Here is a 23,805-nt window from a genome sequence, read left to right on the forward strand (position 1 = left end):
ACAAAACTCTATGACACTACTCCCCTCTACGCAACTCCCTCTATGCCACTTCACTTCAGACTATTCTATGACACACTACTCCATTCTATGCCACTTCTTTCCACTTTAAGCCGCTACACTCTTACAATCTATGCCACGCCTTTCTACTCTATTCCACTCAATTCTGCAACACTCTACACCATTCCACCCTACTACACAACTCCACTCTATACCACTCCACTACAATCTACTCCACTCAGCGTCACTCTACTCTACTACACTCGATGAAAAAACCCTCTTTGCCACTCCACTCTGCCCTACACCACTCCACAACACTCTATGCCACTCCACTCTACAACACTCGTCTCCACTCTGACACTCTTCTCCACTCTACATGACTCAACTCATCGCTACTTAATGCTCTTCCACTCCAGGCCTCTCTACTTCCTCCACGCCACTCAAATCTATGGCACACTACACCACTCCATGACTCTCAACGCCACTCCATAACACTCCACTCCACTTTATGACACTCGACTCTCCTTTACCCCACTAACTTTTATGCATGATGAACAGCAGTCACGCTGGTGTACAACATTACCAAAACATATTGGCAAAGCCAATAGCTCTTGCATATGGGAGACCTATTGGCTTTGCCAATGATTGTTACTACTAGGTCAGGCGAAGCCAAGGATAGTAACATAAAAATGGTGTCCTGTCTTCTCTTACGCTGAACGTTGTTCAAGGAAGATGAGTGATATTTCTTATATATTTATTCAACATAGCGCTGTATGAAATAATTGAAGAGAAAACATTTTTCACTGTCGGTGAAGGGAAAAAAGAAGGAAATATCCAATAGCTGAACAGTGCAACTAGGAAACAGGGTGCAAACACCAGCTTCAGCTCTGATCCAACCGGTGTGATCCCATGGAAATCACTTCAGTGAGACTGAGAAATCTGATTTAGGGTGCATGTTCAAGTGGGAAAACCACAACCCTAACTTGTGGACTCAATTAACACAGCCACAAGGGCTCAGATATTTTTTATTTTGCAATCTTTTTACACAGCTTTTTTGTGATAATCGAATTACAATGACAAATGATATGGACCCATCTGTGCATCACATTTCTTCTACAAAAGCTTGCATTGTATAATCATAGACGCATACCAGAAAGGAAAAACAAGGCTAACTTCGTCCCAACATTAAGTACAGTGTAGTCACAACCCCCCAACTGGCTTCCTTCCGGTCCTTTTGGGAGCTGTATTTTTTCCTAGTTGACCCTAGTGTCTGGCCACATTACTGTGGTAAATAAATAATTAATTACCGGTTCTATTTTTCAGGATACTCTAATAACAGATAGCTCAATAAATAAGAGTCAAGATTCGAGGTAGCTGAAGTATACAGGCTTTAATCAGGCATAAAAGGACAGGAACAGGACAGCCTGCATGGGAATAGGATGGCAGCTGCCGGGGGCAGGATCTGGGAATTGGCTGGCTTTTAATAACAGTGCATTAATATATATACTAAAAACAATTACATTGCATTCAATACAGTAGGCGTAGCAGTAGGCGGAGTTTGTAGCAGTCGCGAAAGATAAGGCATAAAGTGGGTGTAACAAGAGGTGTGTACAGGGCGTATACATAGACATGTGATGCAAACGTAACAGAATATGTCATAAACGGGGCGGAAACATGGAGGGGGCTACCTGAGCAGCTGGGACCTCTAACCTAGTGGTGCGCGTAAACTGGCAATGACGTGTTACCAGGGAGAACTGGGGGCTATGACTTCTGCACTAGAAGAGGAGACGAAAGTCTGGAGGGTCAGAGCGACATGTACCTAGGCATATCTAGTATCTGGTGTTTATAGTACATGTTGATAGAATCCAAAAGTTATCAGGGTAAAGGCTAACAGACACTAAGACTGGTGCATGCATTATTCTAAATGTATTGCATGTGTGAGGAATATTCTATGAATATTAATACAGTATTTCTCTTACATGCAGACATAAAGGCTAGACCATGACGGAAACTATTGATGCGATTCAGTAGCTTAGGAATGCAGAGAAGGAGGGCTGGACTGATAACTAGAAACATAACATACTCTTGGCAGACTGGGAGGCAGAGCCAGGCCTAGCCGGGCACTGCGAGGCATGAAAGTAAGTGAAGGGTCAGGGATACAGGTGGGGGCTGTATCGCTCCTCGGAGAGTTCAGGAAACAGGAGCTGAATCTGAGTCCGGGCCCTTTTGAGGCCTAGAAACGGGGACAATTCAATGAATTAACGTGCACACTGTAAAACGTGGCAACGTAGCTTTACATAGGCCTGATATTCGTTATATTCACGAAAACTGGAAACTGGCATACTAGAGATGGACACAACTGTAATTGCGTCTTTAATCGATCAGAGGGGAATACATGCATATCGATCATGCACATATAACATAGGATGGGGAACACGTAGGCACATATGACATGGCAAAATTTACTTTTCCACATTCCCTCCTTGTGCCCTACGTTTCCATCAGGAAACATCAATATTCATGATACCATCTATCATTTCATATAGCATCATTTGCTCGTCTCGAATTGTCTTGGAACGGGACTTAGGACTAGGAATACAAGAGGTAGCACAAATGCCGCAAATCGCAGGGCCACATTGTATACAGAGGCAGCAACTGAATAGGATCATTACTGCAATACCTAGAAATGACAATACTTTCCATCCCCAGGCAGATATGATACTCCAGAGCCAACCGGACCATGTCCAGGTGCCTGGATTCTGGTGTAACTGATGGGCAATTTTATGAAGTCTGGTTATAGCTGAATAAACAGACGGCGCGTTATTAGGAATGAAAATGCAGCAACTAGATCCGATGACTCTACATGCTCCTCCTCTATCGGCCAGTATGACGTCAAGAACGAGACGATTTTGGAGCACGACAAATCTCATAGCAGATTGCTCTTCGGTTAAGTTACCTAGAGCAGAAGTAGTCTCATTCACTACTGCTTCAAGGGTTCTGGTTAGTCTACGTATTAACTTACTATTCTGGATAGGTCCTATAAAGAAGAAGAAACCTTTATTGAAATCTTGATATTGTTCTAGAGTAGTTTCAGTTTGATCGACAATCGGGACTCAATCTCCCTTCTATGTCTGACCTGTACTAGATGTGTGTTTCTATGATAATCAGATGGGGCTAGAAAAACTGGTGGCAGTAGGAAGGCAATGTAACATGTTCCATCCCAATCGAGGGGCAGACGAACATATGCGGTCTGACCACAAACAAAATAAGAATGACGTGATGCTTTGAAAATAGATTTCCCACTGTCACTATACTTGACAGTAGTAGTACAATCACTATGTCCTACATGTGCGGAACCATTCTTTCTGACACATAATTCGCCTTTGACTGGTAGTACTGAAATAGCAGGTAAGTCTGGAGTAGTATCAGACTGAACATTCAATACCATAAAATTCGAAGAATAATTACCTAAATTATATACTTCATTTTCTAGATCTAACCCTGTTCTATGGGGGAGACCTTGCTCGTCTGGAAAACATGTTCTATTCAGAAGGGACATATCATTTGAAGATGACGTTAACATGGACCATGCTCCACACGAACCATTATGTGAAAACGGATAAGGAAAGAGTGGCAGAACTCCCTTCGGTGTCTGGAAAGGGGGGAGTCGACCACACACCCAACAATTAGTGGCATTGCTGGTCTGGTGTGAATAGTGTAACATTCGGATGAATGTATTATTACGCATAGCAAGACGATAGGATAGCTCGTGAGGAGGCAGATCACTAAATGTGTGCTCTACTGTAGCATTAGCAAACTTATTTATATGCGAAATTGGAAAACATAAATGTAATGCATAACTTGTGCAGGTAACCATCAAACTTAGAAACAATAGGAAACTTAGAATGACGATACATCGTATAGAGTTTTGACTAACTCTCTCACTATGGGGGTCTATCTCATACATGTCAGGGACCTGTCTAACCGTTTCACCCGAGAGGGACTTAGACAATTAAACTGGCTGACTTATTTTACTAGACCGGAGCTTTAACTTATACTCCTGTTGCGGAGTTTTCTCTAACAGAGGAACTTTCAGTTCAGGATTCAAATCAGTGTCTGGTTTCAGGCAGTCTTTAGAAATGTCCTTTGCAAATGTTTTTTTTCGGACTCCATGGAACTTCTTTAGATGAGACAGATGGACCCACCCCTTGCGGCCCTCCAACTTCACGGCCGTGCGGGTGGTCAGGAGAACAAGTCGCGGCTCCTTCCAACGAGGCTCCAGCGGACTTGAACGATCAAAGTTCCTTACAAGGACGAGGTCCCCTGGTATGACCTCGTGCGGTTTCACTTCAGTATTGTCTGGAAATGCAGCGGCAACCTGTGAACGACAAGAGTGTAGGGCAGACATCAAGGAAGCTAGGTAATCTGTCAACATATTGCTGGAAACATCTGTAATACTGCGGGGTCTAGGTGTACCCCACATGTTTGGGGGGCGGCCGAATACGACCTCATAAGGGGACAGACCTGATCTGGAATGTGCGACCATTCTCATGTAGAATAAAGCAACTGGCAGGGCAACTAGCCAGTCTACACCTTTCTCTTTACATGTCTTAGCAATACGGATTTTCAGGGTTTGATTATGTCTCTCTACGAGACCGGCTGCTTCGGGATGGCGCACACAATGGAACTTCCACTGGTACCCTAACAGAAGGGAAACATGTTTCATTAACTCGGATGAGAATGGCTGGCCGTTATCAGAATACACGACCCTAGGGAGTCCATAACGGGGAAAAAATTCACGAACCAACTGCTTGGCAGTGGTCGCTGCTGTGTAATCTGGAACTGGATATGCTTCTGTCCACCTGGACAAAGCGCATACAACTACAAGGACATACTTGAAACCTCGACATCGCTCCATCTGAATATAATCCATCTGGAGGACTTCAAAAGGGTGGTCAGGAGGTTGGAATCCATCTTGTTCCACCGGGACACTTTTACCTGGATTGAACTGGCAACATATCATACAGGTACGGACTTTCTGCTTGGCTGCAGCTCGTAAATGCTTGTTGAACCAGAGGTTCTGTATACTGTCTAACATGGCTTTTTCTCCTAGGTGTGCTGGACTATGTGCGGTATTGATAATGACTTGAACCATGGAGTCGGGGAGAAACCATGTGGCTTTTCCCTTCGTCACCCATCCCTGATCTGTCTGGACCCCTCCTTGTTCGGACCATTTCTTGATTTCTTCAGGAGTAGCATGTAACTGTATGTCTATGACATCTTGTGTAGGGTCCTTAACTGTCATACAGGTAGTCTGTTCTGGAGTGGATGTCTGTGTCTTGTTAACTGGAATGTCTGGTGTCTGAGCTGTAAGCTTGGCTGTTCGATCTGCTAGATCGTTACCTTGGGAAATGATGTCAGTAACTTTCGTATGTGCCTTGCACTTCATGATAGCGATAGCTGTCGGTAAATGTATTGCATCTAACAGAGCTTGAATGAGGAGACCATGCTGAATCTTGGTTCCATGAGAAGTCATGAAACCTCTCTCCTGCCAGAGTACTCCGAAGTCGTGTACAACTCCGAATGCGTAACGTGAATCTGTATATATGTTTACTTTCAGGTTCTTGGCACGTATGCAGGCTTGGGTCAGAGCAACTAGCTCTGCTGCTTGAGCAGACAGGATGTCAATACGATGTGTTTCTATAACTTCAGTGTCAGTAGTCACTGCGTACGCGGCTGCTAGTTCTCCTGTACTAGTTCTCATACATGAACCGTCCACATAAAGTGTCAGGTCGGGGTTAGGTAATGCAATGTCTGTCAGATCTTGTCTTGGCTTAGTCATAGTATTAATGACTTCCACACAGTCATGTGTGGCAGGATTTGAAGTAACTGATGGTAACAGGGTAGCAGGATTTAGAATGTTGCAGCGTCTGATTTCTATGTGTGGCTGGAACAGTGTCAGTTCATAACCTGTTAAACGTGCAATGGTCAAGTGCTGTGTCTGTGTTCGGTTTAAGAGAACTTCCACGGAGTGTGGAACTTGTACTGTCAAGGAGTGTCCTAATACTATGGAATCACTTTGTCTGATAGCTAGAGCTGTGGCTGCAACTGACTTGAGGCACGCAGGCAAAGCCTGGGCTACTGGATCTAATGTGCTCGAAAAATAAGCACAAGGCTTGTACTGTCCTGCTTGATCTTGTGTGAGAACAGATAATGCAGTACCATCACGTTCTGTGACAAAAAGTGTAAAAGGCTTACTGTAGTTCGGTGTAGCTAGAACAGGTGCTTGGCATAAGGCTTTCTTTAATTCATTAAAACTAAGTGTATGTTCAGATGTCCAAGGGAGGACAGTCGATACGGCTGCCTCCTGTGTCGTTAACTGTATCAGTGGCTTGGCTAGAAATGCATACTGAGGAATCCATTGTCTGCAGTAAGAAGTGAGGCCAATAAAAGCGCGTACCTCCTTCTGTGTCTTGGGCTGTGGAAGACTCGCTATCAACTGGATACGGTCTGGTGTCAACTGCCTACCCCACTTGGACAGTAAGTGGCCTAAGTAGATCACTTGCTGGACACAGAACTGGAGCTTTGAAGGGGACACCTTGTGCCCCATCTCGGCCAGAAAATACAGAACTGTAAGTGACGCTCGTTCGCAGTCACGTTCAGAACGGGCTGTGATCAGTAGATCATCGACATACTGGAGCAGGGCAGTGTCAGTTGGCATGTGGATATTGTCTAGTTGTCTTTTAAGTGCTTGACTGTAAATACTAGGACTTTCTGTGAAACCTTGAGGAGCTCGTGTGAATTTATAGCTCCTTCCATTTAAACAAAAACCGAAAAGGTACTGGCTGTCTGGATGAATGGGGACACTGAAAAATGCATTCTTGAGGTCGATGACAGTGAAAAATGTAGCTTCAGAATCAATGGCTGTCAACAGGGATGAAATATCTGGGACTACTGGATACTGGGGTATGATACATTTATTAAGTTCTCGAAGGTCAATCACTAATCGATATACTGGAGGTGCATTTGGATCAGTACGTTTCATGACTGGAATGATAGGAGAATTACATACATTGGAGTCAGTTTCTACAACCACTCCTTGAGCAATGAGCTCATCAATAATTTTGGATAAGGCTGCTACAGCCTCAGGTGGCAATCTATATTGTCTGATTCGTGGCAAGACTATACCTTGCTTGAGAGTCACACGATGGGGTGTGATTTGCATAAAACCTACATCAGTTGGACCTTGCGCCCATAAATGCTGCGGTACATTGGATAATCTTGGATCAAAATCGCGTAATACATAGTGACCTTTAAAGTCACGCAAAAACAATCGTATTCCTTCTGGAGAGCAGCAAATTACTGCACCTAATTCTTTCAATGTTTTAATGCCTAACAAATTTTCTGGACAGGACTTCGTAAGTAACAAATCAGTAGTTCGGGACAATGGACCAACTTCTAGAGTAACTGGCTTTGAAATCTCGTTAACAATAGGCTTTCCTGAAAATCCAAGGGAAACATTTCTAGAGCCTGAGAGCGGAGCCCCTGGAACCTCGTCATGACTGATAGTAGTCCTACTTGCCCCTGTATCAATCAAAAACTTTCTGTCTTTCCCTAATACTTGACTGTGCACATAGGGACCCTCTTGATCTACAGGTATCTCGATGAGAGGCAAGCCTACCTCCCTCTCTAGGCTGTTTCATGAATACTGTTGATACTCTGGATACTCTGTCTGGGCATACTGGTACATCTGCTGTGTAACGTGCTGTGTTGCAGCGATAGGCTGCGGTGCTGGAACTGTCTGTTGTGCATTCTGCGGTGACTGAGAAGTCTGTGAGACTTGTTCTGGTCTAGGCGGACGTGGTCTTTCTTTAGTCTTACCAGTAGCTATGTTGTGTTTCAGAACTGCACACTCGTTTATAAAATGACCTGGCTGTTTACAATAATTGCATGTCCCTTTAACGGGAGCTGCAGGATGACTGGCTTGATTCGGACCCCTCTTCTGACTGTCTTGTGGAACAGATTGTGCAACTAGTACTTTCATTTTCGTGTCTTTCATACGTCTCCTTTCGTGTTCTTGCTCTTCCCTGATTCTATTCTGGTGATACTGGAGCATTTGAAGCATTTGTGACGGGGTACTAGCTTGCCAGGTACTTTCGACTTTCAAAACTCGATTTTTAACTTGTGGGCTTGAATTCTCGACTAGTTTAGTAACAAAAAGATGAGGGTATGACTCGCTACCTGTCTTCAAACCACTGTTAATAATAAAACATTTTTCAAATCTAGAATAGAAATCACTAGTGTCTTCATCCTGTTTCTGTTTACATGCTGAGATTGCATCCCAATCTTCCTTTTTCGTTGATAATAACCTTGGCAAAACTTGTATCAATAACTCGGGCAATTCTTTACATTTGTCCCCAAGACCGGTACCTGGTACTCGTATTTTATCTTCAGCTTCTAGAGCTGTCCAATCAATCTTTTTCTCTCCCACCTCCCATTCTTTTTCCTTGAGTTTTTCATATACCCCTGCGGGCAACAGGACCTTTAGCATTTTAATGACATCTGGATACGTGTATTCTCCCATACGGAGCATGTCTTTTAATTCTCGATGGAACCCTGCTGGATCTTTGTCGTGACAAGGAATTAATTTCTTCATCTCTAAAAGTTCCATCTTTGTGATAGGGGTGTAAACAAATACTCGTTGCATTTCACCACCCGTTGTCCTAACTGGGTGTACTTCTCGTAACGGATGCTGTCTATCTATGTAAAATGGTTTACTTTCTGGAGGTGAGACGTGAACAAAATGCGGATTCAGAAACGTTCTATATTTGTGGCGCTGTTCTAGAATGACACTAATTAAATCGGTACCTAAACCTTTCCATCTATACTGGAGCAACTCGTTCAGAACATCATGTAACGGACCTGGATCAGAATGTTGTCCCTCATGCAGTGTAATGAGGTGCTGGATCATATACATACCCACCAGTCGCTGCTCGGCTGGGGGCAGTTTCAGAAACATTTGTGCCACTATTTCATCTGGAAAAGTGGTAGAATCAGTAGTCCATCGGACTGCTGATCGGGCTAGTTCTAGTTCATGCATGGAACTAAGTTCACTATAACCGATACGTGATTTCAGAATGTGATCGGTAGCTTGAAATACTTGTTCAAGATTCTCTTGTTCTAGTGCTGGAAGGTGAAAAACTTTCTTGTGTTCTAGGCGTGAATGTCGGTCTAGAAGTCTAGATTTACCTACATACGCTATTCTGGCGGTATTCTCGTCTTCTACCTCTTCAGTATCAGTGTTGTCTTCTTTCTCGCTTACTTGTGCTGCTTTGCGTTTCTCGTGTAACCTTATTATTTCCTTACGAATTTTCTTGTACATACTCTCTATACTACTGAGTGTCTTGTGTCTTCCCTCGGCTATATGATCACTCCACTTTGTCAGAATTCTCATTTCGATCGGATCTTTAGTCGGACAATCTTGTTCCCTTACTAAACAATTGATTAGAAATTTTAATAGCATGAGCTGGGTCTCAGCTTTCCTTAGAGACATGATTTCGCCAATACTTTCTGGATCGTCTCCTGTACGGATGAAACGATATATTCTGTCTAGATCTTCTTTCATATTCGGTAGGGTGTCCAAATACTCGGTCACCCGTCTTACACGCAATGAATATATAACCATATTATCATCGCCTGGGACTGGATCATAACGGCATTCGGTGAGAGCTCGTCTGATATCTGCAACGGACTGATATTTGGGCGTACGCTGTAACGCACGTTCATGTAACTCGACTAACGTTACACGTTTGTGTGGCGGCGGGGTACCAGGAGGACCTCCCCCCGCGGCCCCTAAACTGGAATCATCGACTGATACTCTTCGTGCTGGCAGAGTGACCGATGTAGCGGGAACTTGTACTACGGGCTGGACCGGGGGTACCGTAACAGGTGCTGTAACAGGTGCCCCGGTGGCTGGAGGAACAGGAATTACATTATTTACAGGAGCTGGCGGAACAGGATTTGCATATTCTGGGACTGTGTCGTCCAAATAGGACGAGAGAAAAATATCAGCTGCGGTCGGTTTGTGACGTAGCTTAATCGGAACCAATGTCGGCGGAAAATTACATGGTGCTTCCGGGGTTGCTTTTGGCAAGCCCTCGGCAAGAAGAGGATACATACCCTTAATAAGGGCATTTCTCTGTCTGTCTGACTGTTCGGCTTTAACTCGTTCACCTACTTCGATTAATTCCCTTTCTTGGGCTCTTTCTGAGGATTCTCTACTTAATTCTGACTTTCTGATTTCTTTTTCGGTTCTTTTATGAGATTCTTTGCGCCATAACTCGATGGCATCTTTCTGGGACTGTCTGGATTTCTTTTTCCATAATGCTTCTTCTACTCGCATGATGCACTCGGCATCCCATGTACCTGATACAGGCCATCTATATTTCTCTTCTAGATCTTTAGTATACTCGACCCATAAGTCTAGATATAATATGGCACTTATGCCATGTTTATGATACATAAAATGACCTGGACTGTCCCTAGGCGGGACAGGAACTGCTTCTTCGAGCAGACCTTTCCTGGTTTTTAACTGACGTAACTTCGAGAACAGAGGCATGACTTAGACTGGAATCTGGACACAAATACAATACACGATAAACACAATAATAACTTGAAAACAAATCACTCATACCACAACATTGAAAACACATGAAATAACATTTAAAATAACAGTTCGGACAGAATACTACCTGGAATACTGAAAACAGAAACACATGAATTTCTCGAGAACAGAACAGAACTTACTGGAATGACTAGATGCACTGCTAAAACAGTACGAAACTTACCGGTCTCATAAAGAGACACGTCAGGACCCGCATCCACCTAGGTGGACACTTCGTGTTGGATCTGTGTACCCAAACCCACGGACCAGAGACAAATTAATTGACCCTGTCTAGATACTACCCCAGCAATGGTACTCACCGGGCAGCAAGAACGGAAGGCCTCGGACTGGACTGGACTGCTACGATGACGGACGGACGAACTTCGGACTTCAGTTACAGGTGGGCCTCCGGATACCTCGGACCTTGGACTCTCGGCTTGGGCTCTGGTCGGGACTCGCCGCGTTCCTCCACCGCCTCGTCTGGACGCTGGACCGCAACCTCCGTCTCCTCCGTGGGCCTGAGGGATACTTGAAGCAGAAATATCTGCACGTGGCCGGTATGGTTCCGTCACGGCTGCAGAGGATCAGGGGGCCTGCGTGGCTTCTCCGGTGCGTGGGGAAAGGGCAAGTCCCTATTCGGGCGCCATTATGTGGTAAATAAATAATTAATTACCGGTTCTATTTTTCAGGATACTCTAATAACAGATAGCTCAATAAATAAGAGTCAAGATTCGAGGTAGCTGAAGTATACAGGCTTTAATCAGGCATAAAAGGACAGGAACAGGACAGCCTGCATGGGAATAGGATGGCAGCTGCCGGGGGCAGGATCTGGGAATTGGCTGGCTTTTAATAACAGTGCATTAATATATATACTAAAAACAATTACATTGCATTCAATACAGTAGGCGTAGCAGTAGGCGGAGTTTGTAGCAGTCGCGAAAGATAAGGCATAAAGTGGGTGTAACAAGAGGTGTGTACAGGGCGTATACATAGACATGTGATGCAAACGTAACAGAATATGTCATAAACGGGGCGGAAACATGGAGGGGGCTACCTGAGCAGCTGGGACCTCTAACCTAGTGGTGCGCGTAAACTGGCAATGACGTGTTACCAGGGAGAACTGGGGGCTATGACTTCTGCACTAGAAGAGGAGACGAAAGTCTGGAGGGTCAGAGCGACATGTACCTAGGCATATCTAGTATCTGGTGTTTATAGTACATGTTGATAGAATCCAAAAGTTATCAGGGTAAAGGCTAACAGACACTAAGACTGGTGCATGCATTATTCTAAATGTATTGCATGTGTGAGGAATATTCTATGAATATTAATACAGTATTTCTCTTACATGCAGACATAAAGGCTAGACCATGACGGAAACTATTGATGCGATTCAGTAGCTTAGGAATGCAGAGAAGGAGGGCTGGACTGATAACTAGAAACATAACATACTCTTGGCAGACTGGGAGGCAGAGCCAGGCCTAGCCGGGCACTGCGAGGCATGAAAGTAAGTGAAGGGTCAGGGATACAGGTGGGGGCTGTATCGCTCCTCGGAGAGTTCAGGAAACAGGAGCTGAATCTGAGTCCGGGCCCTTTTGAGGCCTAGAAACGGGGACAATTCAATGAATTAACGTGCACACTGTAAAACGTGGCAACGTAGCTTTACATAGGCCTGATATTCGTTATATTCACGAAAACTGGAAACTGGCATACTAGAGATGGACACAACTGTAATTGCGTCTTTAATCGATCAGAGGGGAATACATGCATATCGATCATGCACATATAACATAGGATGGGGAACACGTAGGCACATATGACATGGCAAAATTTACTTTTCCACATTACGATCGATTGATTCCCAACCCACCACAGTTCTGAACCTATTGATGATCAATTTGCAATCTGTAGGATACATGTCGGGGTATGCTGGGCTATACCTCTTGGGTGTCCCTTTCCTGTGAGCTATCAGCCCCAGCTCCATTCTCCCCTGCAACCTGAGACATACTACCCATGAGAGCCACCCACTCCTCTTCATATACACTTCCTCCGTCGAAGCCCATTCCATCATGTCTTTATGCCATAGCTCTATGGAGGGCGCTAGAGAACTCATCCATCCAATGGCCACTGTCCGCTTTGCCAACGCCAACTGCAGGAATTTCCAACATATCTTACCCTCCCTTGATTTCTTAGCTATACCCAATGGGTAAACCTGTGGGGTAGCGCTTGGATCTGACTGGTCACCTCCCTCATGCGTTCCACCACTTCTGTCAATATTGCAGGACCACCCGGCATTCCCACGTCTTATTGAGAAGCGATGCACTGTCCTCTCTGCACCTGAGATACACTGCTCATTTCCCCACATACATCCTGCTGAGTTTAATCTGTGTTAGGTACGTTCGGCGCAGGTAGTTGAAATGTGTCTATCTAAAACAGGCATTACAAGACACCTTGCACTCCAAAGCAAGTCCTCTAAGGGGTCTTCAAAATCCTCCTCCCATGCCCGTCTAGCAGGGATCTTCCTCCCCACGCCCCTATCTTCCAGTAACATTTTGTATAGGAAGGTAACCATATGTCTCAAGGCTCCAGCCCTTAACAGTAGTTGTAAGATAGCGTTTTCCCTCTGGGAGCAGATAATTTACATGAGACTACTTGCTCTCCCTATTCGGGACTTTAATCCACGGTGGCCTGGACTAGGTACCATCATCGGCTACAGGTTATGCCACAAAAGCCAAGAAACATGGGCTCATTTGTTGTGTTGCTGCACCGTTCTAGATCTGCAACAAAGACTTTTACTAAAACCGTTTTTTGGCCGAGGAAGCACCGACTTACACACATGCTTCCTTTATTTGCTTTAATAGCAGGTCAAGAAAAGCCACAGCTCCCCAGAGAGGTCATAGACAGACCTCAATTACATCTTTCCTGCCCAAATGTAAGAACTAGGTGGACCCAGGGCCTAGTACTGTTGAGTCTTTCGTACCTGATTAGCCAAGTGTCTCAAAAGGCTTTAACTGTTTATATTTTTTGGTTTTTTATTTTTTAGTTTTATATAGCGTGAACTAGACCCGAAGATATCAGAGCGCTTTACACAAGCACCAGTTACGTTACTCAACCACACATTAATTTTTTTAGATCTCGCCTGAGCCAGCGCATGCGCCGTTCCGGGAAAATATTTAGTAAGTGGGCTTTAGAAATCCAACCACAAGATTTTGCTTGTGGCCTAAAGCTTTAGGTTACGCGCGCGGACACGCGCACAGCCACCATCTGGCATTCCTCGCAGCACCCTTACAGCACGCGATCAGGCCCATTCTTCTCGCTTGCTCTCCCAAGCGCCTCGCTCTCCCCCTTCCCGACCACAGAGCGCGTCTTGCGGCCGCACATCTTGAAAAAGAGATTGTATTTCAACTTTAAAACAAAAAACACCAAGAATGTAAAAAGTGAGCACAAAGCTTTGTGAAAAGATTTAATATGTTACAAAAACAACTACACCCGAATATAGATACAGTAAATGTCCTTCCTCAATTCATTATGGCATGCACTAACCTGTCTGTGCTGTGCGAGTTTTAATTCTTTGGTTAATATAGTACACAAGTTCTACCTCTGTTGCTCTGTTTGGTTTTATTATGTTTGGGATACCGTGCCCCAGGCCGGTATGGTTCATTATGTGGCTCCCTGGAGACTGGGTATCAGACTTCACCAAATATGCTTTGCAGCTGCTTACACTGCTCGATACATCATACCGCTGAGGGCTAATTAGCTTTTTATGTATATTCTTTGTTGGCGCTCTGTGCCTGCCACAGAAGAGGATGGAGTAAATAGGAAGTTGTTGAAGTGCTTTATGCTGTGTTGTGCTTGTAGTGAATATCTTTGTGCAATTTACAAGTGGTGTCAATGATTAATGGCTTTGCATTTCTTTTATTCAATTCAAGCTACGTCCTGTTGAGCCTCCTTACAATGTGTCTCTGTCGTTCATTTCTTGCTGGGTTCCCCGAACCTATGGTTTCCGCAGTTTAATTATGGCAGAAGGCAACAACATTGCATGAAGTGAACACACCATTAGTGAAGCTATCTGCCTTGCTCTTTAACCCCTTCCGTGCTGATGACGGCTCCCGGTCGTCATCAGTTATGGTGGGCGTGTGCTGATGACGGCCGGGAGCCGTCATGACCACGCCCGCGATCTGAATGTGCAGGCGCAGAATTCCGGCCGCAACCAGGGGGTTAAAAGATGTTATCTACTTTTTTGGTTAAAGGTAAAACATGTGTAACGTGGCTCCGCCCCCCCACCCCCTCCCCCTGCACCCACTATGGTGAAGTTTCATACATTAGCAGTAGAAGGATAAGAGAAAAAAATTAACTCAAGCCATTTCATGTGCCCATTTCTTCACATACGCGGAACAAATGCAAGCGGTATTAGCTAATTCTGTAGGCAAACACAAAATTTTTAACCCTGTTGAATTAATTTAGAGTTATAGTTTTCTGGGGCCGATAGTTTCCCATCATTTTACTATTGGCTTGGTTTGGCTTTACTCTTGGCTTGCGGTCCAGGTATATTTCTTCAGCAGAATTTTGTTTGATCCGGCACATTTTACATTATGGACTTTTTATACATTATTATATTATATTGTTCAAAATTATCCGATTTACAATGTGCAGTGTTGCTGATGCTCCACATTGTGTTCTCGGCTAGCATTAGTAGCAAGCCTCTATTAAGAGAGATGTTAATCCAAAGTCTAGATTTATATTCAGGTGAGACACTGGGCTTTAAGCCACATTTAAACATGCACCCTCCAACATTTGACAGTCCCGTTTCCACTTTGCATGAGTAGGCATGTACTTTTTGTGCAAGTAAAAGAATAACCTATTGGACGCAGTCTACCTTCTAAAAAGTCTCTTAGTGCTACCGCAAGAGCATAGGAAAATAGGCTATTATGTCTGACTAGAACCTGGTGAACAAAGGTAAAACGCTACATTTTAGGGGAAGGGTATTTAATAAAATGGGGCACACCACAGCATCACTCAGCACAACCACAGCATCACTCAGCGACACCACATCATCACTCAGGGCCAACAATGCATCACTCAACAACACTACAGAATCACTTACCACCACCACAGCATCACTCAGCACCACCACAGCATCACTCAGGGACACTTCAATATTACTCAGCACCACCACAGCAACAGTCAGCACCACCACAGCGTCACTCAGCACCACCACAGCATCACTCAGCGCCACCACATTATCACTCAGGGCCAACAATGCATCACTCAACAACACCACAGGTTCACTCAGCACCACCACAGCATCACTCAGCACCACAACAGCATCACTCAGGGACACTTCAATATTACTTAGCACCACCACAGCATCAGTCAGCACCACAACAGCGTCACTCAGCACCACCACAGCATCACTCAGGGCCAGCACAGCATCGCTCGCACCACCACAGCATCAGTCAGAACCACCACATCATCACTCAGCACCACCACATCATCACTCAGCACCACCACAGCATCACTCAGCACCACCACAACATCACTCAGCACCACCACAGCATCACTCAGGGCCACCACAGCATCACTCAGGACCACCACAGCATCACTCAGCACCACCACAGCATCACTCAGGGCCACCACAGCATCACTCAGTACCACCACAGCATCACTATGCGCTACCACAGCATCACCCTGCAGCACCACAGCATCAAAGAGCACCACCACTGCGTCACTCAGCACCACCACAGAAGCACTCAGGAGCACCACAGCATCACACAGCACTACCACAGTATCAGTCAGCACCACCACATCAACACTCAGCAACATCACTCAGCACCACCACAGCATCACTCAGGAACACCACAGCATCACTCAGTACCACCACAGCATCACTATGCGCTACCACAGCATCACTCTGCAGTGCCATAGCATCACCACAGCATCAGTCAGCATCACCAGAGCATCAGTCAGCATCATCACTGCATCACTAAGGGCCACCACAGCATCACTCAGGGCCAGCACAGCATCACTCAACGCCACCGCTGCATAACTCAGGGCGAACATAGGCAAAGTCAATAGCTCTACCTAAACACTTATATGGCCCCATCAATGCATAGCCAATAGATCTCGCCTTTGGGATATTATAAGTGTTTCGTTATCCAGAACAATATCCTTCATTAAACAACATCAAGTGTTGCATGGCTAATCACTTATTAGGTCCCAAAAGCAAGACCTATTGGCTATGTCAATGTTTGTTTGGTTAGGCACGGGAAGATTAAGTGATTTGTCCAGAATGGCTGGATGTTGATTCTCCCTACTGAGCCTCGAACCGGGTTCCCCAGCTTCGTGGTCCACCGCTCTAGCCGTTATGCCACACCCGCTCCCGTAACTAAGGCTTTATGACTGACTGTGTATTTTAAAACGTTGTGTAAGGCCAAGAAAGAACTCAACCAATAACATTGAAACAGCAGGATGAGTTATTAATGCACATAGGCACTTTAGCAAAATGACAGATTTGAATTGTATGCCCAGCCTTTACTCCCATGCAATAAATATTCAGATGGTCGAAATGTCTCCTATTGCAAATTCTTTTGTCTCCTTCGCAGAAGAAAGCTTCATATTATTTTCAGGTTTAAATAAGGTTTAAAAGGTCTTACAATTGATTGTGAAGTATTAGGTGTTGCTAAGGATTAGCAACTAACTATTTATATAATGCACAATGGCACTTTAGTTATGTAGGAATGTAAAGAACGGAAGGTCTGATTATGTCGTGTTAAGGCCGGTCAGGATCATGTGCATTCAAAGTAATCTGTGCTATCTGATAAATGTAGTTGCGATCGGTTTTCTTTGCCACAAATGTTAAGGTTTAAAATAACTAAACAATAAATTTAAACTTGGATGCATGCTATATAAAAACACACGCGCGTGGTTTGATAGATAATGTTGGTCGACGTATAACATCGGCGGCCATGTATACAGTGCACATGATAAATTGACACCTCTTGGTTCGCTCGTAGAATTAACATTTTAATCTGAAAGTCTTTCTCACGTTTTTACAAGACTTTTGCTGTATATTTTAAATGCATAACCTTTTATGACTCGGCTCGTGTTTTGGCTTTTAGAGTCAAGCCAGACCCCTGGCTCTGCCTCTGCTCTCTGTGAACTTTCTGTCTCGTCCACTTTTATGTGTCCTGAGAGAAGCTTGCACCGTGGACAGCTGAGCCTGCGCCTGTCCAGTGTGCCTGAGGGAAGCTTGCTTGATGTTTGCAATAGGTGGGCCTATATGCACGTAAAGCAAGCTCCTTCTGCCGAACTTTTTCCGAGGGTGGGAAGCTTGCACCCCTCCTGGCTTCGCTGTGCCTGTTCTTTGAGCGCTGGCGACGTTTGACAAAATCTTCCGAGTTCCGACTTTACAACAGTCCGAACTGTTAACTTTGTCAATGGTTGTCATTAATTTACATACGTTATAAGGTAGTGCCATTTCTAAGGGATTCAAGTGTTCTCAGAATACAAATCTAACTAACCCGAGTCAGACAACACACCCAGGGGCATATTATCAAGGACAGGCGATACATTATCGCCGCTTTATCGAACTGCCGATAAAAGCGGCGATAATGTATCGCCTGTCCTTGATAATATGCCCCCCAGTGCCTTCCGTGATAATCTAACAAAGCAGTCCTGGATCACACAGTGCACTCTAGTGCGAATGCCGTGATTTTTAATGGGTTAACTCTTAACAATTGTATCCGCTTGCCTAAATCGCCCAGTCATATATATATATATAATACGCCAGCCAAGTGAATATCACGCTCTACGCTTGCGGCTGCGTGCGCTATGACCGCTATATGTTCCATGGAATAGCTGAGACCGCAGGCAGTAGGTATAGGTATGCAGGTGTACACAGTTTGGTGACGCAACTCTATTTTCCAGTTCTTCAGCGCTGTCGGCCCTGTTGAACTTCAAGGCACCTGCAGCCCCCCTAAAAAAACTGACTTGGAAGTAACTCACCGCAGAAGTAAGTGTTGAGTGGTCCCAGAACGAGCCCGTCTTTGATTTTCCGGTCTGTGCTGTTTGTGTCCAGTTCCCCTGGCGATCAGCGGGCCCTGGTTTCTTGAGAAGTGCTACGTTTACACGTATCGAAAATTCCCCGTCCACTTAGGGGCCCGGCTCGACTGCGCTGGGTGCCAGCCAACTCCTTCTCGCTGCCTGGAAGAGGAAATCTCTCGCTCGCTTTGCTTCTTCGGCCAGTTGAGTCTCGGGATCCGGAGAGCTGTGTTTTGTTCCAAAGCGGGAAGAGGCGGAGGAGGAGGGGGGAGGAAGGAAGGTTCACCAACTCGGGCCTTTCTTTCACGGGAGGATTCAGCTGCCATCTGCAGCCGGCTCCGCGTGCGGTGACCCGGCTAAGAAAGTCACTGGAGCAGAAACGCGCCTGCTTCTATTTTATGAGTTATATGGACTTGTAGCGGCGAGAGGGCAGGCAGGCCAGGGTCTAGTGTAGGAAAACACTCTCTGCATGTCTAGGCCGCATACGACTGGCGACCGAGCACAAGGGGTTAATTCCAGGCAGTGGCACCCATTGTGCGGGGAGGAAGGCAGCGCTCAGGCCTCCCACTGCAGGGAGACCCCACCCTCACCCCTTCCTCCTCCAACTACAGGGAGGCCGCAGCATATTTCCTGAAATACACCCAATAACTTGAAAGCAACAAGTGATCGGAAACAGAGGTAATAGGAACTCTACAAGTTTAGGCTGGATTAAAAAAAAAAAAAAGGTCATTTGAAAGGGAAAAGTCCTCTCTCTGCATGTTAAGAGACGTACCCCTGCCCTAAGCGCCCAAATGTACTGTTTTCTGGATCCCTAATGCTGATTTTTTGTTATAGGTGAACACGGATCATGTGTGTGCGCCATCATTGTGGGCCTGTGTCGCAGATTACTGTTCTGTTGGACTGGGAGGGACGCTCAAAGAACTACCCTCATAGAGGTGGAAGGCTACTGCCTTCACCTGTAGCTAAGCAGCACGGGCGCGGGTGCGGCAGCATATCTTGTGGTGATCAGTCAGGGGCGGATCTAGGCTCATGGCGGCCCTGGGCAGGGAGTGTAGGTTAGGGGGCCCCGGGTGAACGCAGGCGCGGAGGCCAGTGAAGAGGGTGTTTGGAAGTGGAACAGAGCCAGAGGCTGCCAAATCCCTGCCAGGGGCCACCACACAAATATGTATCCATCTTCAGAGGATTATTATATTAAGGATATATATTGGCGTGGCGGCCCCTGGGGTTTGGCGGCCCTGTGCAGGTGCACAGCTTGCACATGCCTAAGGCCGCCCCTGGATCGGAAGTAGTGAACATGTCCTTTCTACCCTGTGTCACTGGAGTGAGGCCTACAGGCTCACTCACCATTTTAAAAGTGCAACGGCTGTGTGTTTAACTCTCCCTTGGCCTACATCAGGTAGATGTGGAAGTGCTGCGCAGCACAGGAGTAGTGACTCTGCTGGTAGTATGTGTGCCGGTGAAGGGTACAGTCCTGGGGTGCTGCAGAACTGTGCAGTATATGTATGATTAATACATGTACTGAATGCATGTATCCCTGTTTGGATACAGTACATGAGAAGCACAGTACAGTGCAGTGCATGCACAAGAAAAGCACATCCCGAGTGCATGAAGTATAATACATGTAGGGTGAAGTGCTGTGCAGTGCACACATGGTGAGTGATTGAGCTGGCAGTGTGCATGTAAAGGTACAATCCATGGAAGTAACTGTGCTGTGCAAAAAATGTACTGTGAATGCACACCGTATGTCCCGGCAATGGCACATTACATGGAACACCCTGGATTCTACTTTGGGAGGCCCAGGCCTGCCTGGTGAAGATGTGAGGAGCAGAGGAATTCTCCCTGGCAGATTTGTTTTTTGTTGCATTCCTATGAGCTGGATGGGACTCACTAAAGGAAGGAATTCATCCATAACTCTTCAAATGGTAGTACCTTGATTCAGTCATAGATCACAAGAAAGGGGCCTGGACACATCTCAGGAAGGGAGATGGGACTCATAAGAAAATCAGACAGCGTAGGGCTGGGAGCCCTGGGATTAACCTTTTGATGCCATATCGCTGTGGCTGACATCCAGGTGTGAACTCTGGCCATCGCATGCAATTGTCTTGTGGGTCCATCAGCTTCAGCGTCATGCCTGCTGTGACAGACATCCTTTCATAGGATGGAAGAAAAGGAAAGATGTCCACTTCAAAAGAAGCAGAACCCCAACATAACACTTCAAACACTCAGACCCTAAATCACATTTGGTATATAAGAAGGGGAGTTTGAAACCCCAAACGTTATTTTATTTATTTATTTTCATTTGAAAAGTTTTAAATTGAACGAACATGACCCTCGCATGTATCCGAGCGCTTTATACTTGATAGGCAGCAGAGACATATAGAACCCATAGTCGGATGGAAACTAAGCTCTGCAAGACTTCTGCCTGTGAGCAGGAGTGGGGACAAATGCCTGCTAGTCTTCTTGCTGGGTGAGGAGATATCTCGCAGGACACCAAGATCACCTGCCCTTGAGCCTGGAGCACCATTGCCTGCCTGCATGCTAAGACCAGTGTGTCCAATGAGGGAGAGGAGAGCATTCGTGGAGGTGAGGTCCAGTTGGGATCCCTGCACAAATATTCTGTGAGTGAGGTGTGAGAATGTGCACCTTTCGGGTCGTTGCCCATGTGCAGTATTGATGATATGACCCCCATTTGCCAGAAGAGGGTCGCCTTGTGCTGACCCGTGCCGGAAGAGATGTGCCGAAATTACCAGGTCTTCTGTGCCACAATAACCTCGTATGTCAGAGGGTGTCACAGGTGAACTGATTTTGGGCTAGGAGTGCTGGACTTGTGATTTCCAAGATCTAGGAGACCAGGAGGGACCACTGTAGTGAGGGCCATTGCATAAGGAGATGCTGCGCCCGTATAGTGAGTACTATGGCAACACCCTATGCCAGGAGGGTCTGCTGGTACCACTTTGGCCAAGGGTTTAGGTTGTCGCCCGGACCAAAGAAATGCTGCTGAGACCAGTGGGTCAAGCCCACATGCTGTGATCTGCACCGGACAGATTCCCCAAAGATTGCCAGGATGCAGTTGAGATCATTGTGCCCTTATTGGAGCTCTAGTCTGGAGCGGGAGGATCACACCAGCACCCACACCTGTCTCCAATTCATAGTTTCTCTTAAACATTTGTGAAGCGATAACAGGCTATGCACATTTTTTTGCTTCCATTGCATTCGCATCAAGATGTTAGGCTTTAGATGACCCCCACCCAGTATGATATTTGATCAAAAGAAGGACTGATGGCCCTTAAATAAGTCTTTTTTTGGGCCCATCTCAAAGTGTAGCTAAGAAATCCCTGCCTGCACATTGTTGATCTGAACCGAACACAAACAACATATGGGCACTGCTGAAATGTGTCCTGGTGTTCGAAAATGACATCCGGACAAACTCAGCATGTTTCCCTGGAATCCTACCCAGAATAGCTGCCGGAACGCTGATCCAACGGCCCCTACATTCCAACATTAAACCTACAACAAGGCTGTCTTGCTCTGCTAGCCTCTTTTCTTTATGTTTCTGTAGCTACAGTGACCATAGACCTATTAAGTTTGTACACAGACATTCTTCTGTAGCTTGGTCGCTATCTACGGTCATATAATTGGCGAAACCAGGTGACTTCATTACTTTATTTATTTTCCATTTTATATAATGCAAGCCTGGCACAGCTGGATATTAGAGCACTATACAATAGTTAAGCAAGGTGCAGGTCACGATGGTGCCATTATTGACAATGCACCTCTATCCTGCGCTTAGACCTCCTCATTCTGACATTCCTTTAAGGCCCCTTGGGATTCCCCTGGACCTAAATCGAGCACCTATGCGGCTCCCAAGACAGAGTTACTGGTATAGAGACCGCTTGGGGCTGAGACAGGGGTGTATTGCCCTGTGCCTGATCTACATCAGCCAGCCCTGTTCAATCAAGATGGCGGCCACGCCATGTAAACAGGCGCCCTGGATTGCCTGACCTGCATCCTGATAGCTGAACCTGATGGAGGAAGAGACCTGCAGCTCTACTGGAAATACAGCGTCAAGGGCCGTATTGGTGCTGATGTTAAGAGTTGTGCGTGACGGCAATAGATCAGAGGTGGAGCAGGCTAGGCTCTGCAGTGGGTACTTAAGCTGGGGGTAGTATTGTGGTGCCTGCCTAATTTACCAGGAAAACAAGATGCTCCCTGTTGGACTTGGCCCATTTTCCCAACATTTTTCACTTTTCACCCCCCTATTTGAGGACGTCACCCCCATGGTAGAGAGTGATATAGGCCATGTGTGGTGTGAGATGCTCTAGTAAATGTAATGCCCTGGTGTGCGCACTTGTTAACCCCCATTGTAAAAATGCACCCTGGTGAAATGTCGCTCTTAAAATGGATGCCATGGCTGTGTGTTGTGCCACCTGACTGTAGTGGGATAGCAGTCTAGTTGCTGGTTCCCAGCCATCCCAGCTTTTGGAGGGAAAGCCTGGCACCCAGGGTGCTCTACTCCTCCCCCTGAGCCAGTTAGAGCCAGTTCCCCAGACGCTTCTAGAAGCTTCTGGCACTGTCTGGGAGGTGCGGTGAGGGGCGTATAAATAGGGGGGCTGTGCCACCATGTGCTGAGACAGAGCAGGACATGAACGTGAAGGGACCTGCTGCCAGGGGATACCGCCACTTGGGCCTGTGTGCTGGACCCTGCACCCAACTGAAACCCCTCTGCTGTCCACAGGGCTAGTGAAAGCCCCACTTCAGGAGTCAAGGCTGCTGTACAGGAGGAGTGCCACGCTACAGTGGAGGATGGTTTTTAAAGCCTACCGCCCTGTCCTGATGAGTGCCCACTGACTGCTGACCTTGCCCAGTAGTGCCTTCTGCTCTGCTACCTGCCCCCTGAAGAAGGAAGAAGCGCCATGTTAGGTCCCGGAGGCTGCTGGTGGGACCTTGCGCCTCGCGAGCGCCACATCTAAAAGTGCCAGGAGAAGAGGAGTGTCTGTCCTCTGCAACGCTGGGCTGAGAAAGCGCTACACCCCCATGGACTGTGCCTTCCAGCGCATGGTGAGCGCTGTAACTTACTCCCCCGCGAAGACGAAGGAGGTGAGGAGTGT

The 23,805-nt window shown here is 46.1% G+C and overlaps 1 protein-coding gene across 1 annotated transcript in view; it reads right to left on the bottom strand.

Moving 5' to 3' along the window:
- The window catches only part of SMIM1 (small integral membrane protein 1 (Vel blood group)), a 130,358-nt gene extending 111,347 nt beyond the window's left edge, over nt 1–19,011 (bottom strand). The window contains exon 1 of the mRNA XM_078642638.1: nt 18,662–19,011. The gene's annotated coding sequence lies outside the window, so the exon portion shown is untranslated. The remainder of the gene's footprint in view (nt 1–18,661) is intronic.
- Between the last annotated feature and the right edge of the window lie 4,794 nt (nt 19,012–23,805).

Source organism: Lissotriton helveticus, chromosome 5_1 (assembly GCF_964261635.1).
Source record: "Lissotriton helveticus chromosome 5_1, aLisHel1.1, whole genome shotgun sequence".
NCBI lineage: Eukaryota > Metazoa > Chordata > Amphibia > Caudata > Salamandridae > Lissotriton > Lissotriton helveticus.